At 38.7% G+C, this 14,922-nt stretch overlaps 1 long non-coding RNA gene across 1 annotated transcript; it reads right to left on the minus strand.

Moving 5' to 3' along the window:
• Positions 1–1,861: 1,861 nt before the first annotated feature.
• Positions 1,862–11,048, minus strand: LOC111267428 (uncharacterized). The gene is made up of 2 exons (XR_002684610.2): positions 4,690–11,048; positions 1,862–3,136 (listed from the first exon to the last, which is right to left on the minus strand). It is a non-coding gene; the product is annotated as an uncharacterized LOC111267428 (long non-coding RNA).
• Positions 11,049–14,922: the final 3,874 nt, after the last annotated feature.

Here is a 14,922-nt window from a genome sequence, read left to right on the forward strand (position 1 = left end):
ATTTATATATATATCAAGTGATAAAAAGTCAAACCAAAAGGTTTCTATTGGGGCGCGGTACGAAATAACGCAGAGGGATAAGTTCCAATATGAAGCGCTAATTCGCAATTGAAATGAGTATAATAATGATGATGGGCGAAAGACACGATGCGACATGAATATTTATTTACACGTAGCCCGTGGGGACGCACCAACGTTAGCGAGAAAAGGAATAACTAAAAATGAAAAAAAACTCAACTGTATTTGTTGATAATAAAAAGGCATAAATAATCTAAGCTGTGTGAGAGAAAGAGTAAAACTATCGATTTTTCAATCATCAAGCCCAAGAGAGTGATACTTATACGACAAGGGTACCGGTATATCAAAACGATTTGTAGGTCTCTGACACAGCGAGCTCACTAGGCAGAAAAAGAGGTGTCTGATGCAATATGTGTGGAAGGATAAACATGATAAAATTGATTTCCTGGTCCAGATAAGTACTCGCCAGATCAGAATGGTTGGACTCGGCAGGAATTGTCGAAGCAGCCGTCCGGTGCGAGTCTCGCCTTAGAGAAGATTATTAGAGAACTTGGAGTTGCGAAAGAATGTGGTCGGTGTTTCTTGCCGTCAGGGGATAAAGGTAAATTGATATCGGCTAGATAACTCAGGGTTGAGGATATGTGGACGGGCCGAAAATGAGAAGAACTAGCCCAGTATATCAGGCAATATGCAGCCACTAATATCAATCATCTGACAGATATCAGTGAACGCTTTTCGATGGAGAAGCCGGCTAAATTTCAAGCTAGATAGAATTATTTCTCGACCTCTATGGCAACAAAAAGCTTCCAGAAGCCTAGGACGCAGAAGAGCCGACCGGTTTGAAGAGTTTAATAAAACATCATTGCACCATTACTACTAGTACAACATACAGTAGACGTATGGTTGCGATAAATACTTAAACACGTAATCAAGCCAACTAGAATATTTCAAGGTGCAATAATGAAGAAAGGAGTAAGCGTGCAGGCAATAACCGGAACAATCTGTGCCGTCGCGAGCAGTTTTGTCTTACCATTGACAACGAAACGGTCGACAACACCCCCTAGCTGACCATATAGCTTGTAGCCATAGAGAAGAAAGCTAGGTGAATGCGTTTACCAGGTATGTAATGACAGAAATTTCCGAATCAGGATCCGAGGGAACGAAAAATGACAGAGTTTAAATAACGGGCTGAGTCCGCGCAGAAGAAAGTCTTTATCCCTTGAGAAAGCGGTAGTTCAGTGCTCACACAGGGGCAAACTGGCGGAAGGGACTAACAGAGCGTTTAAGAAGAATTTTTATAGATGATGGGTAAACATGTGACACCCCCACCTGCCCCCCTCTTTCGTGTCTGCTGCGCATGACGGAATGATGACAAGAACACCAAGAAATGTTGGATTTTGTTTATATGTAAATTATTTGTTTCTATATGTAACCAGGTAGCTGGTAGCGTTCGACTAGTTATATATATATATATATATAACTAGTCGAATCTCATATATCTAAATATATATGGGATATCTCTTTATTAAATAGAGCATGCGCAAACTGCGTACTACGCACGATTTATGTAATAATAATAATTTACCCATAGAAAGATCGAAAATACGGTACAACTTTAGTGGTGATAGCCAATCTTATCGTTATCCGTATAATAGTCTATAGTGTAGGGGTAGCAACAGCTAGCGCCGAAATCTTTCGTGCTTGACTTCGAATAATAAATACTTGAGAAAGGGATACTACGTAGAGTAAGCATTAAGTAACTACTATCTACCATGTCTCAAGTTTTGTCAACTAAGTATAATGGCTTATCTAATTATTTTAACGACAATGTATCAGTACATCGTTACTTTATAGTTATTCAATATTATTATTGATATATCACCAATACATGACAATCTAGGCACAAAACATTAACGACAAACTACTGGCCATAAAATTCAGTCCGCTTGTTGGTTCTGTCTCGTGAAAATCTACTATTTACCTAAAGTAAATCATGTCGAAAGAGCAACTACCTAATTGTAATTATTATATCGTTATTGACAAATGATGCTCAATTTTGTTTGCCGTACGCCGTCGCTGTGTGCCATCCATTCATTCAATCAGCTTATCGATCCAGCGTATCATTTTTTGTCCTGATCCTGATAAAATACGGCGCGAGCTATTCGGCTATTTTTTTGATAACGATATTTCTCATCGTGGCAGGATACTATTTAGAGGTATACCAACAGCAACAGCAAAACAACTAATCCCCAATTGTGGGTTTAATCAACCAACAGATGATAATTAACATAGCGACCAACAACAGCTCCATCTGTTTGTAAACACAGTAATTATATTTAGCTTTCTTTTTCTGGAATATTATATTGTATTAATATTTTTTTTTTGTTGAGCCTGTTTTTTGCTAGATCATATTCATTATTAGTTAATAATAGTAATATTTCTACTCATATCCATGAAATTATCGTGATCGTATTAGTGCTATGTATTATTAGTTTTATTGTAGCTACGATCTTTGTTTTCCCTTTATAACGTCATTAATTTTCTAGTCTTTTTTTATGTAATATAACAACGATAGTTCTTTTGTTGCGTAAGCAATAATTAACGGCATCGAGAAATAGTTGATTGTGCAGTTTTTAGATACTCGTTTCCGTCACGTATAGTATATATATACTATGTATGTAGCGGGCTAGTTAATCGTAGGTAAACAATTGATTTAATGATAATGATAAAGGACGGGGACGTAGCTTTATAATATTGCGCTAATAATTACAATCAGTAATAGTTAGTTAGTTTTTTTTTATGATTAAATTAACATTACGTAATTTGGAAGGAAATTACGGATTCCCTGGAACAAAATATGCCATGTAATTTTGTTAGAAATTTTTGACATACTATATAATTGATATGTACACGAAAGTTGAACAACGTGGATGTAATAACAATCATACACAAACAGTACAGTGACGACACACAGGGACAACGGTGACATGATATCGCCAAGAAGCTCGGGCGTCATAGGATGCCGATACCGGCGGGTAATATACATGGTTCATCCATAGCGGTCTTAAAGAAAAATAAGCGTTTTTGACGAGTACACTTTGCCCTTTCCAATATTCGCCTAAATTATATATGCACAAAACAGACACATGAGTTAGATCTTTGCTATATCCTCATATACTATGTAATGTGTTCCTCCGCCGTTTTTTGTTAACTTACGGATGCGTTCTTTCCCTCATATAAAAGTTATTAGCTATCATCAATTGAATAAGAGCAGTATGCATACTTTTTCTGGGGGTGTCTACTAGTGTGGTAGGCCTGATCGGTGGGTGTACTTGTAAGGAAAACGAACGCTTGATTTATCAGTCCAACCAGAAAAATATTTTAGAAAGTGAGTAGCTTTTTCGTGAAAGGGGGTGGCAGACCTTACGAAAACATATAAAAAAATCCAGTAGGTATGCCCAAATGGGTCGGAGTAGTAAAAATCGAAGCCAAATAGAGGTTCTGCCAGAGAAAACAACAGCATTTGACGCGAAATAATGACTTCTCTTGGGCGCTCTTTGTTTCTCCCTCTTCATCGAAGTAAAATAAGACAATGTTAGCTGTGGGTATATCATCGAGAAGACGATAGGCAGGAAGAGAAAATATTCTGTGGCCGAAAAAAAAAAAAAGATTTTTCGGCCGGTTGTTGGCCCTGTGATTTTTTTCTAGCATAACACACGTACACAAACCACATATATTTCTATAATCTAACGCAAAGCAAATTACAACCCCTAAAAAAAGAAAGTAGACGACAATTATCAATAACTGACGAAATATGAAATGCATAAATCCTAAATATGGCAACAAATGGTGTAAAGAAAGAAACCTGTTGTCGACAACACGAAACAATCGGGAGGTTGTAAAAGCTAAGGCAGATGCAAACACAAGAACGAATAGGTATCACAGAATTTTGTTTATAAATTCAGAGCGTAAGAGTGCCGTCACCCGCTAGGTAAAAGCGGAAGCAGCGGGAGCTGCAAGTCTAGTGGCGAGTACGTTTAATATCATTAATAAATGCTCTTATACAATAAATATTATTGGACAAGACCAATGACGATGCAGGCGCCCAAGGTAACATCCCAACAACGACAACGAGATAAAAGTGGCGTGATATTTATTTTAACCTTCACTAAAAGTCAATAGCAAATTATCCGCTTGTTATAAGTAACTGGGAGTTCTGGATGAAGGTACAACGTCAACTATGGGTAGACAAAATTCACTTCGGGCAACAAACGAGGCTATTGCAGCAAACATGGACGTAAGGGCTTTTGCAACATTGTGGAGCAAAACGAAAATCAGATAAGCTCCAGAAAAATGTCCGTGGGGCTTAGAAACGAATCATCATAACTAATAGCATGTTCAGCGTCGGATCAGTCATGTACAGTGGAAACCTCGGTGGACTATAACATAAGAGAATTAAGGTATCTTCAACTCAGTTCTTCAATGCTAACAATTGCGTTTCTCTTCCAATTGAATTGTTAATTTACAATATAAAAGTTTTCGTTAAAACCCTTCAAGGCGTATGAAGCATTTTCATAACATATATGACTAGGCATAGTATCGGCTAGGTGTTCAGTTAATCAAAATGAAATTGTTCTAGAAAAGGCGGTGCACGTGCGTTCTTCTACGTACTTATTGGCCGAAAAAGTATATGCTGTAGTTACGAATACCGATGTCCATAGAGTGCGCCAACAGCGCGTTCATCGGCTAGCTAAACAAGTTCTGTTAAATGCAGAGTCTGAAAGAACATACAAACCGATACGGAACTAAAATAGATAGATCTCATCGGGTTATTTCGAAAATGCAGCAATTTCGAAAATGTTCGATTCGAAAATAATTGGCTTAATCACACTATCGAACTCATATAATGTTACGTTAGCGGGAACGTTTGAAACTACTGACGCGGCGCTGGATCGCGCTTCTGCATCTGTCTGCTCTTGTTGATTACAATGAATATTTTCCTAATTTCTAGAAGCAGTTGAGTCCGATAACCGCCTGTCTACCCCTAACTGATTCAGACATGATTAGATACAAAGGGCAATCACGATGTTCTATGGTTGATAATAGTAGGTATTCATTACGGAAAGAGTTTGTTTTATTAGAATCTATAGATACGCTACCGTTAGTAATAGGATAATAATTGATAAGGATGATGATACAAATAAAGCTAGTAATAATACTTTACTTACTCCAACGATAGTTAGATAATAATAAATAGGCATCATTATAGTTATGCAATTATGTATAATTACACGATTGAGCCAATGGATAGTAACCGAATAATAATATTCAAACGATATTGTTCACTAATATTGAATGCTATAATAGGTTAAGTGACACCGAATAAAGTTACTATAATAATAATAATATAGAATAATAGGAAAATAAGTAGCCTGACATTTAATGCACTAAACAGGGAAGTTGATTTGGTTGGGTAAATTGTAAAACGCAACGATTGTTAATATTTGGCTATACTTCAACAAGACGCGATGCGCTATAAATCGCCGTTCGATTTAGCTTTGCGGAAGGTGACCTGATGGAAATTTCCGGTCGACGCTGATGTCTTCCTAAACATCGATAAGTGGGAGGCTTGCGAGAACCGATCACACAGTATCGAAGATGAATGATTAATCAATGGGGTGACAGACTATGTATTTTCTTGTAACTTCGCTTGAAGTTGTTACACGAGCAGAGATACGATTGGTTGCTTGCTTGCTTAACTTAGTAGCGGATACAAGCAAAACAAGGGGGGCAAACAAGAGCTAGATAGAAATTGCAGCAGCGACAAACAATCGCTAATTCGCTAATTTTGTTTAGTAACGTCAAACTAAGCTCTGCGATTTACATTCTTGGCGTAGTAATTTTTTGCGCGACGCTATTCGCCGTGAGAAGCTGTAATGATAGGAATAGACCTGCTCCAATATCCGCTTGTCGATGGGCGTTAAACCAAACAAAGGTCTTCGACGCCTAGCGGCTCATCGAGCAGTTGAAGAAGTGGGGTTTTCAGTCAGTCAGTCGAAAGCTAAAAGAGACGAATGATTACGGATTATATGGAGATGTTTAATAGCGTATGGAACACGGAAGGCTACGTGTGACAATTAAACGACGGCGAACATTATTGGTAATCGTATAGTGTTATTGATTGACTACTATCAATAATTAGGATCCACGAATTATGATAAATATAAGGTAGCATATAATTAATCTCTAGGGAAATCTCTAGGGAGCCTAGGGAAATCACTGTGTGACTATAATACTTACGTCACTGACCGGTTGATTATCTGCGCGGCAACAATTCGCCACACAAGCAGCAAGCAAGTGAAGATTTTTTACTAGAACGGGACTGACAGCTTGTTCCCTAATCATTTCTATTACAGTAAATACACGTTTAACAATAATAACATCGAAAACATTAGAGCGCCCTGTTCGCGTCATACAAACAAAGACGGCCGAAAAAAATCGGATGGCAGAAATGTTCGAAAAGACACAACAAATATTTCTCGGAATTTTCTATTAGTGGTTTTCGCGTTCGCAGGCGGTTCGGGAAAAGGTGGGAACAGACAAATACTAGACGTTACTGAAGAGTGTAAAAGCAGGTCAGCAAGGAAACCGATGGTATAATACAACTTAAAAGAGCGTGTTCTGACGACAAACGTAGCCTACCGTTGCCTTTGAATAGGACGCAGGTTGACCGAGCATAGTGATAGATCAGATACGAGGAGGAGATCACACAAGTTCTACTCGATCCCCTAAAACAAGTAAAAAATGGTCATGAGAATTACACGTATGATAATGATGAAAAAGTAACTTGTAATAATAACGTAACTGTAATATTGATGAATAATGAATAAAATTGTAAAGCAGTTATTTAAGCCACCAGTTGTTAGCTGTTGTCGTTTTTCCCTCCATTTTTCAGGTCTTAAGCCATAAGACTGTCTCCAATGCGCGTGAGAGCGCACTGTGTTTTCGCTGCTTAGATATGGCTCGGACACAGGCACCATTGGAAACTTCTAGATCTCAACAAACAATGACAATGAAACGATAACATTGCTAATGAAAAACAAAGGCAAATAACAACAGCGTCTTATCGACGCATCTTCGAGAAAAAATAAATACATACACAGGCTCATAAATAAAGAACAATAACAGCATCAGCAGCATCAATAGGGGCAAACGCAAGCGTGGCACACAGACAGTGAACAACCACACAGTATATTAGCCATATTTATGGCAATCGTTAATATAAAACGACCGTAAAGGGGAGATGCTGCGTGCGAAAACGTCAGTTTTCAACGGGAAAAGTGTCCAAAGAAACTCAGCTCCAATGTTAACAACAATGGAAAAAATAATTCATTGCAACTTACTCTTGATTTCATCTGTAAAATAGGACGCGTAACGTGGTCCAAATAACAGGACGTGAATTAAAACGCGCTCGTATGTTTGTATCTCTGGGTCATGCGTCATCACTGAACAATGATTGAAGATTTTTCCTTCAACAACTAATCAGATCTATCTGCGGCAACCACATTCATACATGAGTATTATTCTGTGGTTCTTCATAATCCGTCACTCTTTTCAAAGCGAACTGGTGCGCGAACTCACCCGACAACCGACGTACCAGTCACGTGCGCATGTCGTTTGTGATGTATTGAGAGGGACATTTGTGTGAGAAGAAACACAATATGTGGCCATGTTGGCACCTCTTGTTGCCTAGCCCACACGTAAGTGCAACAATAACAAATTAACACTGACGACTACTCCGAACTTGACTCAAGATATGCTGATATACACGACAGGCTAGAGTTTCTTTATGGATAATATATATATATATAAATGCATATAAATAGAGATGTACAGTGTAAAGCAATCAGCATGTCAGAGACTGCTCAGACGGAACGTACGGTATAGCACTTCGGCAGATCGTTCGCATGTCCAGTATACACGTATTGACCTATGGGCTGTGGCGCAGAGATTCAAACATGCGAACGTATGTATCTTCGTTCATGTATTTTAAATGAAGTGACCACAGAGATTCACAAAACTGTTGACCTCATTATGCCTAACTAGCCTTCGATAATAATGATAGCAGTCATACTAAATACGATCGAACATTTCTGAGAGTATAATCATGTTTAAAACGTAACATGTGATTTTGAGAGTAGCTGCAAGCTTTGGATGGTTATGGGGAAAACACGATAGAGAAGCGGTGAAATGTCTGGAAATGATGATAGTAATGGTCATAAAAAGAAAAACGGGAAACTGAGTGAGCATTTGTGATAAAATTAAGATAAAATGAAAGGTGAAGCCACCATAACTTCATTCTAAATATCTTCAATAAGATCAAGCAAAAACGGAAATGATATGAAATAGTGCCGATACTATAGCAACAGCCAAAATGAATTGTATACGTACGAGTAGATGCGATCGTAGGAACACGCAGTGAGACCCGACAGAAACGACACGCCTTGAAGGCAACACCACATAATCACAAAAGGGATAGACTGTCAATGATAAAATAAGACGATAACGAAAAATCCATTAGAAAAAATGAACGAATTTACACGAACTATACAAAATACAAATGCGAGAACTAGATAAAATAGGTCTTCAGATTAAAACAGCTAACTGTGATGGATGCGAGTACACGTACGAACGCATACAAACACAGTTTCGTCCACCCCTAACAGACACTCACCTCCTATGTTCGGCCTTTCCTATTCTAAAGGAGATTTAATCGACGAACACAAAATCGACATTTACGATCTTTGACTGCTACTATTTTTACCGTAACGAAACGGTTTATCTATTTCAAGTCCGTAAAGACATAGTAAATTCTTCGAGCCGTGACCAGGCCGCTAATAATAGCTACAAGAAAGATGATTAATTAAATAACAACGAAATAACACAAAAAAAAAACTGAAAATAATAGTTTTGTAATACAGGGTTTCATACCGCGTACTCTCAGCCAAATCACCAAGACGATGATGCTGACAATGATGATAAGAAAAATAGTTATTATGGTAAAATAACACAAAATAATGGATGATCAATAACAATAATGATTAACGTTAGATAATTAAATAATAATGCTGATTATAATAATAACAATATCTAATCATATTGATAAGATTATTATAAAGAATCAGTTAGGTAAATCAATGAAAAATAATTACGCTAATACGACACGAGTAACTTGAAATAAATTATCAAGAAATAACGACGATTACATAAATATGATGATGATGATGATGACGATGATGATGACGATGACGATGATGATGATGATAACTGTGCGATTTTGAAGATAAGAATAACGATAAATAATAATAGGTATATAAATAAAAATCAATACCGAGGATATTTATGTTAATTAATAGGTACTTATTAAATTTGTAAGGAAATAATAAAGTTGCGTTTTCTGCATAAATTCACTCAGCACTGTTGTCATTTTCAGCTTTCTCATTGCGCTTTCTCCATGTAGAATAAGTAGATTCATTATATGTTCTGTACAGATTAAAAGCCATAAAATGAATCGACATTCGTTATTTTTATTTATTGTTTAATTATTTCTAAGTTTTACAAGAATATATTGGGTAAGAATACTGGTAATTGCGTCCTTTCTCATTCCTTTAACTTTTCTACCTACTACATTTCTAGGCACCAGGCTGCCCCCCAACTTTTAGGCAGCCGAACAAATATAGGAGCTTTTTATTGTCTTTCAATATCTAGCCTTGTATCGAGGAACACGCGATCACAGCGACAGGTTTCTATTCACGAGCGTTACAGATGATGAAAAAGATGACATTTCCACATCGGTACGAAGCTAAATAAAGTATAGGTAGCTTCGAAGGATACGTCTAGGCTCAATATTAAGCTGTATCTTTATCACCACTTTAAGACCACGACCTGTGTGATGGAGGGGTAGACCTTACCCACTGGGAAATGTCTGAGAAAAACAACATAGTCAGTAGCGATATGTGCCTTGTTTATTTGCATCGAGTATACTTAACAAAGAAAAAATTTGAGAATATAGCAAGATCACTCATTTTCCACAACAAAGGCCACGCTACGTACGGCAAAGGTCGGTGAGACCGTTTTGCAAGAGAATATATAGCGGAAGGATATTTTTCATCCAGCATAATCTGTGCCCGATAAACTATCGCTTTTTCCGATCCTTATCTAATTCATTTTGTAGCAATCAATGAAGAAGATGTCAAGAACGGACTGGGTAAAATCTTTCACGTAAGATCTGAAAATTTGTGGCGCGACAAGGTCTCTAAATGAATTGATTTAAAGGTGAAAAAAATGTCGCAAAAGTACCCTAGCGAAAGTCTGCGTTGTTAGGTGATGAGAAACCGTTTTCACTCACGCTTTGCTACCAAATATAGATATTATTCGATGTAAATAGCTAGCTAAATCATTGTTGTTATTATTATTGTTATTGCTATAGTTTGCAAAATTAATTTGGCATTTTTCCACTTCCCTTTTTTCGTCTAAAGAAGCTGCAGGGCGAGGCTCTGCCACAACCTGAAACAGCTTCCCTTCAATCTTTTACTTCAGATGCCCCAGCCCACACAGCATAAACATTCGCTAATCTATGCCTTGCCCATGAGTTTCTGCATTTCATGTTGGTCTATAGTCATATTTACTGAACTCAATGTTAACCTGTTGCATTTTAGAGCGTACGTATCTAACGTAGTCGGGTTTTATGAGAACGTCATCCGTTTTAGCTTTGCGAGCGATCGGATTCTAGTGTGTTTCGGGAACCTGTCTCTTAAAAGCGCTGCCTAAAGCGTCGTCGATTCCATCATGTGAGGCTTGCATCAAGTCAATGAGTTTGTTCCGCTGGAGATGATACCAAGTTCGCTTTCACCTTTCTGACTTCGGGGACGTTTTCTACTGAATCGTTATCAATTGAAGACAGGTAGGCAGCCGTTGCGCGATATCTTTTGATTCGTCAGACCCCTGAACGAATAAATATGCACCTGAAATTTGTCGAACTCATTTCGTTACTGATATTCCGTACACGATACCTCTATTATTTGGATGTACGATCAGCTTTTATTATCAACAACCATCTTTTATCCTAACCGTCATTGGGCATCTGCTACAGTTACCTGTCCTATACGCTATTCACAGCAACAGCAAAACATCTAGGCGGCCGGCCGGATCGTTGAATAAATGATTGTCCTTGTTCACACAAGCAAGGTCTCCACCTGCCTTTTCAAAGAAAACTTACGGGACGCTTTCTATCAGCAGACGCCCATCGCCAAATTCGTTGTAGCGTACTAAACCGTCATACATTAAGATCGAAAGTGACTAGCACATTTGCAAACGGGTGTAACTGTGAATCGCTTTACATTTTATTGCGGTTGCCCCGTATGTAATAAATGACACAATACCCCCATAGCTAGTCGGAACACTACACCTAATGCTGTTTACGTCGTTGACGTGTTTTGTCGGCATTGGCCGTGTATATATATATATATAGCTACAATGGTGTAGGGCACGCAGTTATTACGAAATGTGCGCATGAACACGACATAAAGGATGGCCAAATTGAAAGAATCTCGATGGCTGCTAAACCATTATATCTATCGCACGAATACCGTTCATGACACAACAGCCAATAAAGTAAACGCCCTTTTACTATTTCTTTCATCTGTATATGCATCTATCGGTTTCTTTTTTCTGTGTGTTCGCTTTAGTCTGCAATCTTTGCTAAATATCTGCCCGCCTATCGCAGGGCTTAATGCAAAGGGTACCGTAAAGAAGAAAGAATTTCCCTGTTGCTTCTCGTCGTTTTCTAGAAAGGCGAACAAACGGAAGCTGCAAATGGAAAAAAAGTATTCCTTAGATATAGGAAATCTACTCGTTTGATAGTGACGAAGCGGTTGATCCTCTAGGACTAAGATACAGATGGCTGGTCTGCTTACCTGCCTCGTTAATATCATGTCTTCTGTTGTTCTATGAGGGTCGTTTCTTACAATATGCCTTGGGAGGAAGAGGAGAAGGGGAGAGTCGCCTTGCCTTTGGATTCTCTTGTAAGCATACAGCTTCCGTAATAATGCTAGCTGGCCAGATTTGCGAGCAAGCATTAAGTCTAAATCGTTGCTGTAATGATTGAAGGTACTCGTTTCGATACATCGATGCTGCCTGCGATAGGCGTAACAACTCTTAGAGCAGAGAGAGATTTAGGATTTCGCAGGTAACTCGTGTAGATTGAAATTCGTGTGTCGAACAAGAATGCCCTCAGGGCAATTATGAACACTCTGCGAAATTTTGTGAATAAGTTTTCTAGAAAATCCTAAACAGATACCTATCTATTCTATGATATACTTACCAAATAGAAAAGTCAGGGCGACTACTTTAAATCTATGAAGCAAGCTATTCGTATATTTTTCGGTTGGTTAGTGTCAGTACGGGTACGCAGCTGTGAAGGAGAATGTTGACTAACCAAATTGATCGAGGAAAGCCTGCTAAAAAAGCCAAGTGCACTTATCCAGTCGTCGTCTGCTGCATAAATCGCTGAAGCCTTGCATTCGACATTGCTCACCGAGAACAAAGCGAAAAACATTTTTACAAAAAGTATTATTTTCCGGATGTGTTTTTGCTTGAGGACGACGCCGCGGAAGCGTTGATCATAAGGCGCCTATGACCATAGGTAAATGACAACCTATCATAATTTGGGTCAATCAACCTTAATTAACCTTAAATAACCAAAATGTTTCCAGCTCGTCTGCTACGCACACTACAATATACGTGATGAACATTGTCGCGTGTCCAAGAACAACTCTTTTAGGCTACATAAATCCTGACTATGCCAATCTTAAGGCAACGCAAGTAGTATTTGTGTGCCTGTTTGCATTCATAACAATCAGTTACTACGCTCGTCCATTATTATACAGTCATACTTTACTTCCAGGTATATATGTTGTTCATTACGTTACACATGTATGGAATACGTTGGGGTGATGAAGACGAATATATAAGGGGATAAATACCACCTAGCAGTTTATATTCCAGACCACACTATTCGATAGTCACACATCTATGTTCGAATGTACGTTACGTTGGATTGAGTGTCGACACACAAACTGGACTTAAAAATAACGAGTCCTAGAAGAGCGATCATACCGCAATGATCCTATTTAGGGCCGCAAAATGCCTAGACTAGGATTATGTTGTGAACCTAAACGGACATTCCCACTCCGTTTATCATTTACTTACAAGGATAACGAGTTTCTGAGGAAACAGTCTAGAATAATAGTGACTCAATATTCACGTGCTTTCTTGTATTGAATAGTAAAATTTCATGTAACATATGCGTTTGCCACCCCCAGGCTCACATGGTCATGTTTGAGCAACTGGTTTCTTCTCATTTCGACGGTAGTTTGAAATGAAGCCGGACCAAGGCATCGACAAATGCAGTACTCGAGCAGATAACTCAACACAGATAGCGGTGGCTGAAGAGATCATGCCCCTTTGGCTTTTCTAGCTTAGCTTTCAACTTTGTTCGCTGTCGATCAGACGATACGAGGCATTAATTTGGTCTCGTAGCGTAACCGTTCGTAGTAACCGTTCGTCGTATGACATAATAGATATATGTAGCTTTAAATTCGGAGCAGTGAGTTCTAGAAGTAACAGATCTGAAATCATATGGCGTCTGAACCGCGTGTCCAATCCACCTGCCAGCCTGGATGCTTGTTCAAGTGCCTATCCATCATATAGATACCAGGAGCGAGCGATTGGCGCGTCCCTATATCTTACCACAATAGTAGCTGTATGGCGTGCGATCATATAGTGCGCCATGGCGCGTTAAGAGGGCTGGAAGGGGCTAGCAATCGTTTGATCATGCCACGGTAGCGACATAACGTCGTAGTACATGACAACTGTGTTGCAGTTGTAACAGTGAAGATTGAGCGATGTATAAAAAATGGAACGGGCTACAGTTTGGGCCGACAAGGCTTAAGCGTCAAAAACGATGATCTTTGGCAAATAACGCTTTGCGATTGATCGTGGACGTGTGATTTAGTCACTGATGATGAAGTCGACGAAATGGGCGTAAGGTAAAAAGACACCGTTGCAGAAGCTGCAACGGGGGTGCCAGAAAAAGTAACGGTCACGCTAATGGTCACAGAATAACTAACCGGCTGTGAAGCCAATGTCGATCATACATACACGATTTTTTGTTCTGTTTTAATTTTTGCCATAATATGGTTTCTGTAAAATATAACAACAGAGGAAGGATCCGAGCAAAATTCCATCAAGTGTATTTGATGTACTTCGTAATATTCCTGCTATCAAATACGGGATACGTAGATTATCGAATCGTTTACGTGTTTACAGTTTATTGAAGAAAAATTAATCACAAGGTAAATATATGGATCAGTGATTTACGATGGATAGAGAAGTTGCAAAAATTAATTTATTAATAAAGGACAGCCGTACCTGCAGTTTTAAGCGGTTTGTCGACTGCAAAAAAATTCAAACGTTTCCTATTATCGAGACGTCATTTGTTCGTTGGCGCACGCTGATCGTTCAAAGCTGAGCTCGGCAATCTGCGTGTCATCGCCGATAGACTTCAATCGACTAATTATCTCATTTCTCCATGGTGTATTTCATTTCTTCTAATGCATCATCAACGCAGCTAGATCGACTCAGAACTTCAGGTTCGCTGTTACGTTGATGCTTCCTAGAACGCTCCTATCGTGCTCAGCTTAAAACCCAATCCGGAACCTTAAGTGCGTAAAACTCACGTAATAATAAAATTATCATTCCTATACAATGTTATCAGCTTCCCATCATTAGTATGATGTAGTCATTTGATTGTTCGCGCCAGCGATTCATCGCAGGACGCGTCAA

Source organism: Varroa jacobsoni, unplaced genomic scaffold (genome assembly GCF_002532875.2).
Source record: "Varroa jacobsoni isolate VJ856 unplaced genomic scaffold, vjacob_1.0 scaffold_1186, whole genome shotgun sequence".
NCBI classification, from domain to species: Eukaryota; Metazoa; Arthropoda; class Arachnida; order Mesostigmata; family Varroidae; genus Varroa; species Varroa jacobsoni.